The 11133-nt window shown below is 41.9% G+C and overlaps 1 long non-coding RNA gene across 1 annotated transcript; it reads right to left on the bottom strand.

The window, feature by feature from the left end:
- Positions 1-4763: 4763 nt before the first annotated feature.
- LOC308309025 lies at positions 4764-6535 on the bottom strand. The gene is made up of 2 exons (XR_013963302.1): positions 6193-6535; positions 4764-4926 (listed from the first exon to the last, which is right to left on the bottom strand). It is a non-coding gene; the product is annotated as an uncharacterized lncRNA (long non-coding RNA).
- Between the last annotated feature and the right edge of the window lie 4598 nt (positions 6536-11133).

Genomic DNA, 11133 nt, shown 5'->3' with positions numbered 1-11133 from the left:
AACACAGCTGAGCTAGGCTAGTGGATAAACAACGAAAGGTGTCGCAAACGAGTGACGTCAGCGACTACACAAGTGAATGGCTGTTGTCGCCATCTCATGGTGAATACGCATAATTACACAGGTGCGCTGATAAGAGACTATCGAGGTGAATTGATCCAGGTGGTGTTAGGGGTGTGTGATGAACGACAAAACGAGCGCTCTTACCCCAATCTAACTGAGTTACCCAAACTGACTGTAACATATACATCTAAAATGACACAGATGATTCCCAGAGTGAAAGGTATATTAAGACATAGTAGGTTAGAGAGGTCCAAATGGGTTAATTAATACATTATAACAAACATCACACACACACACACACACACACGCACGCATGCACGCACATCCCAAATCACCACCAAAGACATATATTAAATATTTCATAATCATACCACTACACAACAAGTTAAATGCAAACATGCACCTAGTGGGTAGCGGGGCTGTTGCCATGGTGACAGACAGCGGTGTTTGTGAAGCAGTACGGTGCGTAGTGAGACTCCGGTAATGAGAGCAGCAACCTGACTGACTGACTGACTGACTGACTGACTGACTGGCTGACTGGCTGGCTGACTGACTGACTGACTGACTGACTGACTGACTGACTGGCTGGCTGGCTGACTGACTGACTGACTGACTGACTGACTGACTGACTGACTGACTGACTGACTGACTGACTGACTGACTGGCTGGCTGACTGACTGACTGACTGACTGACTGGCTGGCTGCAGAGAGTAGAGAGTAGAGAGAGAGAGGATGCCTTGGTATGACCCTGTCTGGAGTCTCTGTACTGCTCAGCCCACTTACACACAATAGCATCCTCAGTGGCTATTTAACTTTTTTTCTTTTCTTTTTTTTAAAGATTTGTTTTTGGACTTTTATGCCTTTATTGATAGGACAGTTAGACTGACAGGAAATGGGGAGAGACACGCATGCTGTCAGGTATCAGAGCCTATGTGGTATGTGCCTGGACCAGTAGGCTAGCGGGCTCACCCCAGTGGTTATTTAACTTTGAGAGTTAGTCACTTAAACCCATTAAAACCTGGAAAGCATCCGTGTCACTTTAGGTTTTAACAACTTTTTAACCTCCACCGGCTGTCAGTCTGTCAGTCAGTCAGTCACACGTCACACTTTTCCCCTTCTCATATCTCCGCCACCCCGATCCATGCCAAACCTTGCACACACACTCCTTGGCTGCCAGACCACTACCTCCACCCATCATTTCTCACATGGCCCCTCTTCTAGTGCCACCATGAGGCCGATTCTTGCAAAACACATTTTTGGACACTCGTTCCTACAAATGTTGCCCTAAAATCACGCAAATCGGTAAACAGTATGTCTAGACTCATGTCATCAACATGGATCTGTCACATTTAGCACCACCATCAGGCAGATTTTTTAAAACACTTTTTTGGACACTGCTCCTACAGATTTTGCCCTAAAATCTCGCAAAGCGGTACACAGTATGTCTAGAGTCATGTCATCAACATGGATCTGTCACATTTAGCGCCACCTTCAGGCCGCATTTTTTAAACACATTTTTGGACACTGCTCTTACAGATTTTGCCCTAAAATCATCAAAGCAGCACACAGTATGCCTACAGTCATGTCATCAACATGGATCTGTCCCATTTAGCGCCACCATCAGGCCGATTCTTATTTCCCGATTTAGGGAGTCTTACTGGTACCCTGGTACCCAGTAAGACCGGGAGCGCATCTGTGACAAGTAACCACTTTAACCATTATTTGTTATACTTTGGCTGTTCATAAATAGCAGATATAAGAAGCTCATGTCTGGTGGCACAGACTTGATCACCATTTCTAACTCTAGTAGTCCCTTGCATGTCAGCCATCCCTAGCCTGGCATTGGTATAAAGTAACTAAGTACATTTACTTAAAGGGGAGCTCCGGTCGTTTTCAAGGGCTTTTGTAATCCCATATTATCATATTCTAACATGGAAACCAAAAGGAATTTTATTTTTGTGGAACATTTGCATTTTTTTGGAAACGCGAAGCTATGACCTCACTTCCTACAGCACCAACCTCACTTCCTTCAGCACCCACAATCCTTTGCGCAAGCAGCGCTTGGAGATGAGAGCCAAAGCTAAGCTAACAGCGTAACCATAATAACATCCTCGCTGCGTTGCTGTTTTAGTTTGTTTGTTGCTGTTGGTTGGAAGTCACGTAGTAAGAAGATGGGATGTTATGACCGCAGTGATGCTGAGCAGTTGTAGAAGTTTTGAAACGTGTGCAACTGTGTTGGTGAAACAACATGGCATTGTTGTTTTACCGTGGTGTGATGATTGAATGAAGCCGAGCGACGGAGCGAGCCCCGGGTGCTGCTGCTGCCTGCAGAACGATGGGACATGAATCTGCGGTTGTGTAGTGATTAGTAAACATTTCACAACAGATGACTTCCACCGAGATGTAATGGCAGGATTGATGGACACAATGCAAAGCTAAGAAAACAAAGACCACAATAAAGGAGAACGCGGTTCCATCTGTATTCCCCCAAATACAGTGAATGGACAACTGCTGAACTGTCCCTTGTAAAGCAGAACATAGGTATGTACTGTATGTTTGGAATTAAAATGCCACTCTACGAAACATAATGTATAATGTACAAGCAAAGGTTGCAACTTGATTCATGTTTGTAACACTTATTTTTATTTTGTTGTCATCTCTTGTCTTTAGAATCATCCATCTAATGGGTGGAGAGGCTTCATATCAAGGTGTATTCTTTCAAGAGGGGTTACTTTTAGGCTATTGTTATTGCTAGCGATGGTTCCAACATTAATGTAAATGTGCAGGGCACCCAAAAGTGGTGAGATAAAAGTCAACAGAGGGGACTGTATTATAATGTATATGAATCGACAAACAACCCCTCCCCCAGTGGCTGCACAGTAATTATGATGTAACGTGAGCTATTATAAAAGATGATGATGATGATGATGATACACTCCGATTCCTAGTGTAGGCAACCAAACGTTGGGTACACAACTGTGAAGTGTGTGAATCACTAGAATATATTGTATTCAGACAAACTCATAAACAAACTGAATCCACATAACTCCACTAAAACACATAGCAGTACTGTAACACTCCCCTTCCCTCATTGACCATACATGAAGCTAGATCGCATTGTTTGTTTTTTTATGTTTTTTACTGATTAGGTGCGTGGTCTAAATGTTATTGTTTTTCTAGATTGATATTGCTATGCATTTGTTATATTGTTGTTGATGTACTGACATTATCCTATTATATTGATATACTGTATTACCTGCTTATTGTAGATCGCTTTGGATTAAAATCTGCTAAATGCCTAAATTGTAATCATCCAGCACTTTTGCCAGTTACTTTTTATTCTTTTGTACTACACTGTTTTATAAAGTAGGGTTTAAACTTACAAACAAAAAACTGTTTAAATATGGAGATAAGAGGTTTGTGCCCGAGAGCAACCCCCCAACATTACATGAAATATGTAACATGGTAAATGCAGTGTTACTGTTGTTAGCTTATAGATCTGTTCTTTTTTTTAGCAAACTGGTTTAGGATTCTCATTATTGCATGGTGTGATTACTAGAAATGGGGTAAAAGCTATGGCAACATTTTGAAATGTCATTGTAAAAAATCTGTGTACCCTGAAACATTTTTCCTCCTCTTTGTCTATAATTGCATAAGGTGCTGACACATCACATAATCCACCATGTCCAAGATGATGTCCATAGCAGTCCTGCGGGAAGACAGCGGTACAACTGTCTACATCGCCCTCTGAAGAGATGCCGTAGAAGAAGCAGCTTACAAGGAACTCCCAGGAATATTATTTACTCTCTCGATTCATACAGCAATGTGATCTAATTTTTTAATATTATACTACTCTAAAGCCTCTTTCAACTCTAATGTTGCCTCGCCTGTGCTCTACACCCAGTAATAAGCTTGTTATTTTAAGTCAAATTGGGAAATAAGATAAAAGTGAGAGAATAATTTTCCAAATCCTAGGGAGAAAAATAATCATTTACAAGAATCGTGCTGCCCTTCTGCAGATATAAGTGTATGCTAAATTTCTAAATGAGATCAGCTAACACAGGGAACATGTCAGAACCCTAAAACATCCGGGACAACCATGTCCTAGCTCTGGTCGAGAGTGTGCGCTGCTCAACCCATTTTCAGTATTGGCTACAGCACAAACTATTAGAATAACGGTTTCAATTTCAGGTGGACTACACACTAAAAAGGCATACAGCAGGCAACGAAGTATCAGGTTGTGAATAAAAACAATATATAACATCATGAGCTTTTTGGTTTCATCCTTGCAATCTGTCATGAAAATATGCATTTACCGGTAATATATTATTTGCTAGAGTAGAGCAGTGGTTCTTAACCTTCACAAGCCGTGACCTCTGGCGTCCCTGCAACATAATCATATTTGAACTGGGGACCCCCCACCCTGATAAGCACTTAGACTGTAGGAGTTGAGGGATTACATTCTGCTCGATTCCGTTCCACAGATAAATATTGTGAAACTAGCCGATCTACAAGCTCAAACTCCCAGACTCAAAGGTTGAGAACCACTGGACTACAGTAATGCTCTGAAACAGAAGTACTTGCCACTGTGTTTGTTAAATTGTACTGTGTTTACTGTGTTACAAATGGCAGGTTCACACAGCACTCCATACTGTGTACATTATATTTCTTACAAGTAAAAACAGAAAAGAAGGAAAATCAAATGTATTGAATCTATTTTATTATCTATTATGACAAGGATCATAGAAATGTTCACATCTCTATGCATTTGTTATGTATAATACAATATAATGATGCCAGGGTAAGAAGACGTCGACTCTCCACTTGCGACGACTCTCCAGGACACTCCAAACGATACCGCAGTGCCTGCAGTGAGAAGAAGAAAATACTGTAACATGTTGCATTGTCTTTGTCACACACAAAGGGTTCATCGCCATGGCAGCTTATCGTGTACATCAGGGTCTGCAACCTTTTTCAAATGAAAAGCGCCATGGTTTTATTTTTTAGATAGTGTGCCATGTCAACATGAATTTTAATGACACGCCATCATAAGTGTGGACATTTTGATTGGAAGGAGGACATAACAATCATTAGACTCTGAGCAATAAGTCACTTATCTCCCAGACTCCCTCCCCAGTCAGAGTTCATAGCTTTAATGAATGTAGAATTATATGCAGGATGTCATTTGCTGCAAATTAGGTGACTTAATTTAATTTACCATGTTTAAAATATATATTTGAAATAAAAATCCTGTCTCACACTTCTGCCAGTGATCACCCCCCCCCCCCCCCCTGTGCCAATGTTGGCACTCGTGCCTAAGGTTGCCTAGCCCTGGTGTACATTTTTGTCATGGACATACAAATATTAAATATGACCAGAGACAGATCTGCTAGTGCTGTTGTTCTCAGTGTGTTGAGGGACCTTCAGTTGAAGATGGTTCAAATGGATCACAGGTTTATTTTCTGAGAGCAGTGGTGTAAGCAGTACTTGTAAAATGTTGAGGCTTTTGTACTTTGAATTATTTCCAGCTTTCTGTACTGGTACTTGACTCAAGCTCAAATCCAAATATAGTACTTGTACACCATTACAATCATTTGAAAACTTGAGTTACTTTGCACATAAATGATTATATTATAAAACCTAATTAATCAACTTTAGCCCTATTTTATATCCAGGCTATTTGAAAATAGACGATCTACAAGCTCACAATGTGTTGATGTGTTGTGAGTTTGTGGATCTGCCATTTTCAAACATTTTGTACTTTTAAAGTATATTTTGATGCAAATACTTTAGTACTTTTACTTCTTACAGAACGTTTTCTATATTGCAGTATTGATAGCCTACTTTTACTCAAGTATCTTAGTCCTTTTTCCATCTCTGTCAGAGTGTACAAATGGGACCAAATAGACCCATAGGAGGTACTGGAAAATAAAAGTTTTGAGAGCCACTGTACTAGTGGACTCCTAATGTGAAATACATAGTAAAATCAGTGCCATCATACATATTTTAAAGTAAACTTAGGCCTACAGACTTTACATTCTGTAATTGGGATTAATATAGGAATGTGCATGCCAGGACACAATGATGATGACACTCACATACACAAATAAGTTATACATGAATGAAACATACCATTGGGTCTCGGTTGTCTCTTCCAGTTCAACTTGGGGATCCTAGCAGCATGGAGCAGTAGTCACAACAAACGGGCAGAATAACTTGGGTGCAGAGAATGGTCCTACGACAGTGTGTATGATGTTAGCTTAGTGGAGTCCCAGCTGGCAGAGAGACGCCTCGTCTTTTCTCTCTGGTTCACGTCGCTGCTTTTTTTTTCTTTCTTCCTTCTTCTAATGTAATGCATAGCCTACTCCAGTTCATATAAAAAGTAGTTCTACCGAAGATTCTGCCAGCAAGTCCCTATGTCAGTAGAAAACATGTCTGAAACAAGTAACAACCATACTGTTGTTGCTAACTAGCGTTAACGCTACGGCAACCACACCGGGTCAAACCTACTGTAGTTTCTGCAGCTACAACGGCCTCCCACCACGTACGTCATAGCCAGGCGTTTCATTGGCCGAATCAGTCTATGACGTACGTGGTAGGAAGGCCCCCTACTGTCCACAGAACAGTAATGTAAGGAAATAGACGTGTTTTAGCATCAACGTAGTTGACTAAAAGAACACAGACTTGGTTGAAAACCGGCGAACCACTCCTTTAAGTACTCTACTTAAGTACACTTTTGAAGTATCTGTACTTTACTTGAGTATTTCCAATTTCCAATACTTTTACTTCTACTCCACTACATCTGGGATCCAAAAATTGTACTTTTACTCCACTACATTTATTTGAAAAGTTTAGTTACTAGTTACTTTTGAGATAGGTAGATCTGCTATTTTCAAACATTTTGTACTTTTACTTTTGGTACTTTAAGTACATCTTGATGCCAATACTTTCATACATTTTGAATTCTGGACTTTTACTTGTAAGGGTGCCCTCACTCCAAAATACCTATGAGAGTGGAATCCGCGTTCCGACAATGCATTTCAATGAGAAGGGAGCGTTTTTTGCAGAAATCCTCTGCTGGCATGAAAGCGCTTCACTCTCATTGAAATGCATTGGTGGAACACGGATTCCACTCTCATTGGTATTTTGGTGTGAGGGCACCCTAACAGAGTACATCTACATTGCTGTATTGATACTTTTACTTAAGTATAAAATGTGAGTACTTTTTACAACATTGCATTAGCCAGACTGATAACATGGATTCACTCACACGTTCCTCCACGGTATCCGTCTGGACTTTGGCCCATAGGGAGCGGGTATGAGAAATCAGAAAATGACCGGGCCAATCAGTGACAGCGTTACACTGTTCAATTGAAACGCAGTCACTGATTGGCCCGGTCATTTTCTGATTTCTCATACTCGCTCCCTATGGGCCTAAGTCCTGCTGATACCGTGGAGGAACGTGTGAGTGTTAACATGTTATCAGTCTGGCTAATGCCAGGCTAAGCCATCCCATCCATACTCAACAACACTGTGTGTGTGTGTGTGTGTGTGTGTGTGTGTGTGTGTGTGTGTGTGTGTGTGTGTGTGTGTGTGTGTGTGTGTGTGTGTGTGTGTGTGTGTGTGTGTGTGTGCGTGCATGCGCGCGCGCGTCCGTCAGCAAATATTGGATAAACTCTGGACTACATGTAATTCTTTCAAACGATTTATTTTCCACTCTCACTCTTGGCCAGTAATAGATAGTGTGTGTGGATTATCTGGTATCACGCTGAATTATCTTCCAGTAAATCTTGAACGGTGGTGTCCTCGGCACGCTGCCCCTCTCATACAGACAGCAAGTCATTTCCTCCAGCTGTGTGGCGGAGGGCTGGCTGGACTGCCTCCTAATAGAGCCATTTCACATCCTCTCATAGGTCCTATGAGAGGATATGACATAGGACACAATACACACATGAACTCACACTTTACTCCAGTAATGTACAATTTTGAGGTATATATTATTTACTTTACTGGAGTTTTCATTTTACTAATTAGTTTTTTTACTAACTAATATAGAGTAGTACTTTTAACTCCACTACACTTATTTGTACATTTTAGTTACTAGTTACTTTGTAGATTTTTATTGCGACCGTCAGGTCGCATTTACTACCAAAACCTCCACTGGCTGTCTGTCCGTCTGTCTGTTTGTCACGTCACGTCACGCCACGCCACGCCACGTCACGTCACGTCACGTCACACTTTTGCCCTACTCATATCTCCGCCATCGTTGCCCCTATCCATGTGAAATTTTACACACACACTCCTTGCCTGCCAAACCACAACCTTCAGGATCCCCGGACCTCCACGGACCCCCAGGGACCCCCTGCCACCGCAGCCAAATAGTGCAAAAATGACCAAATCAACACCCCAACTGGGCTGCTCACGGGGAATTCCCGGGGACCACCGACTCCTGCTGCTCCAACAGTACTTCACCTTCATTGGTTTAACTTTGCCACGCCCCCTCCCCTCATTGGCCAAAACTTTATTTGGCTTTACTCATCAACCGTTCGTCGTACAAACCTCTGGGTGCTGTCAATTGACTTGATAAAGAGTCCTTAACCTTAATTGGTTGAACTTTGCCCCGCCCCCTCCTCTGATTGGCCGAAACTTTATTTGGCTTTAATCATCAACTGTTTGTCGTACAAACTTGTGGGTGGAACCAATGCCACTTACAGGCCTCTTTGTGTATACTGTGACGGTGTGACCTGACGGTCGCTTATCTCCCAATTAGGGAGTCTTACTGGTTATTATCAGTGATGGAAAAATTACTCACGTTACTACAATACTGCAATATAGAAATAAATAAGTATGTCCGTAATTCAATAATGTTTTATTGAGTAAACATACTAAAGTATTGGTATGAAAATGAACTTAAAGCACCAAAAGTAAAAGTAGTCATTAGGCAGAAGGTCCTATTTCAAGTACATACAGAAAGTAAGTACCATTGGGCCCTGATTGACCGGTGTCCAAGGCCTAGAGCAGGGGTTCCCGAACTTTTTTGTCTCAGGGCACCCCGTGAATATTTTTTTAATCCGAGGCAACCCTACATTATAATTTTAACTCCCAGCACCTTATATTTATAGCATATCGTCATTGACAACGACGATATGCTTTTGGAACCAAGAGGGTACCTGGACCACACTTTGAGACCCACTGGACAATAGGGGTCTATTCTTTGAGACACGCATATGGGTGTTTCAGGGCCGAATCCGCCATTCCTTCACCGGGTGAAACAACACATCTTTCCACCATCCACATCCAAGTTTTTTTCCGGGCCAAACAAGGGAATCACGTGACGTTGATCCCCTTCCCCTATTCGTTCATACTAGGATATGACGTATGTGTAGGTAGAAGAATACCGGTAGGCCTTCTTGTTCCCCTCATGTACACCAAATCTAATCACCGAAAAGAGACGATCTACAAGTGGTTAACTACCTTGCACCTGCTCGTGGTCGTCATAAAACGATGACACTTGGAGACTTTGTGTTCTTTACCTAATAACCTTCTTTCTCTATTCCTTTATGATGTCATTTCCGCACCACAGGATTATTGCATATCGTCTCGGTGGAAACCTCATCCAGAACCTCTGTCCAAAACGAACTTTTCAGCATTCAAATTAAAAAAATAGAAGATCTAAAAGCTTGAAAGCAGATCTTTGATGCTTTTGAGTGGCGCTTTAGTATGATCTTAGCAGGGCCTTAATTCACACTCTTAAATGAGGTTGAAATATGGACATAAGACGTTTCCGCCCGACAGTAACAATATAGTGTAAATAAGTGTTTCTCAACCTTTTTTCTGCATAGGCACACTTTTCGTGTCCCAAGAATCCATGGGCACACCAACATAATACGGGGGTGTAAATATCGTCACTGTCGGGAAGAAACCTTGTATCTCCAAGTTTCAAATTTGTACGTTTCTTCGCAAAGTAAAGCCCTTCTTCATCATACAAGGCTGTCGCACAATAATAGTGAAAACAGCAGATCTACAAGCACACAACGCCTCGCACCGCGAGGCATTGTGCACTTGTAGATCGGCTGTTTTCACAATACTGGCTTTCAAGCAGTTTCAAGGTGTACACTTGACCCTTCTCAGGGGCACACCAAAGGTCCCCAGGCACAGTGGTTGAGAAACACTGGTGTAAATGGTGCATTTATCCAAAGCAGAAGCAGTTAGGGTTCAGAGTCTTGCTCAGTGTCTTTTGACAGTATCACAGGGGTAGCCTGGGATCGAACCACCCCAGCCAAGTGCTGAGCCACTGATGCCTGAGCCATGTTGTCAGGTGTCAGTAGTATGTAGGGCAGGGTTCCCCAATAGCCTGCGGGGGGCTACTGTCTGGCCCCCACCAACCCCAGTAATAATGGTGGTATAACAGCAGCAACAACACTAGTATATAGTCGTTGTCAGGTGGAAACCTCGTATCTCCAAATTTGTACTTTCTTTCGCAAAGTAAAGCCCTGCTTCATCATTCAAGGCCGTCTCACAAAAGTAGTGAAAACAGCTGATCTACAAGCACACAACGCCTCGCGGTGCGAGGCGTTGTGTGCTTGTAGATCGGCTGTTTTCACTAGTTTAAGTCATTTTTTAAATGATAAATGCAAAACGAAGGGTTTTGGACATACAAGATTTTCACCCGACAACGACAATATCTGAACTGTCGTTGGAGTAGCGAGAACGCCACCGCCGCCCCCTGCAATGTTGTGGCCCTCGGCTTGGTACCCCAGACATGATTCGGCCCTTGGGGAAAACTAATTGGGGAACCCTGTTTTTTTTTGCGAAAATAGCCGATCTACAAGCTTGCAAGCTTGTAGACCTTTTTGACAGTGACAGTGGTGAAGAGTGTCTGTGGGTTTTATAAATATTTAACCAATGAAAGGTACAAGAGATTGTGACTAAATAAATAATAACCGGTCATGTAAAGTAATTAAGTATCTTTACTTAAGTACTGTACTTAAGTACAATTTTGAGTTATTTGTACTTTACTTGAGTAAATGGTGCATTTATATAGCACTTTTATCCAAGGCGCTTTACATTGAT

This window comes from Nannobrachium achirus (genome assembly GCF_963921795.1).
Source record: "Nannobrachium achirus genome assembly, chromosome: 23".
In the NCBI taxonomy this organism is placed as follows: domain Eukaryota; kingdom Metazoa; phylum Chordata; class Actinopteri; order Myctophiformes; family Myctophidae; genus Nannobrachium; species Nannobrachium achirus.
The sequence above is the reverse complement of the archived record's forward strand: the minus strand, read 5'-3'. Positions and strand labels throughout refer to the sequence as shown.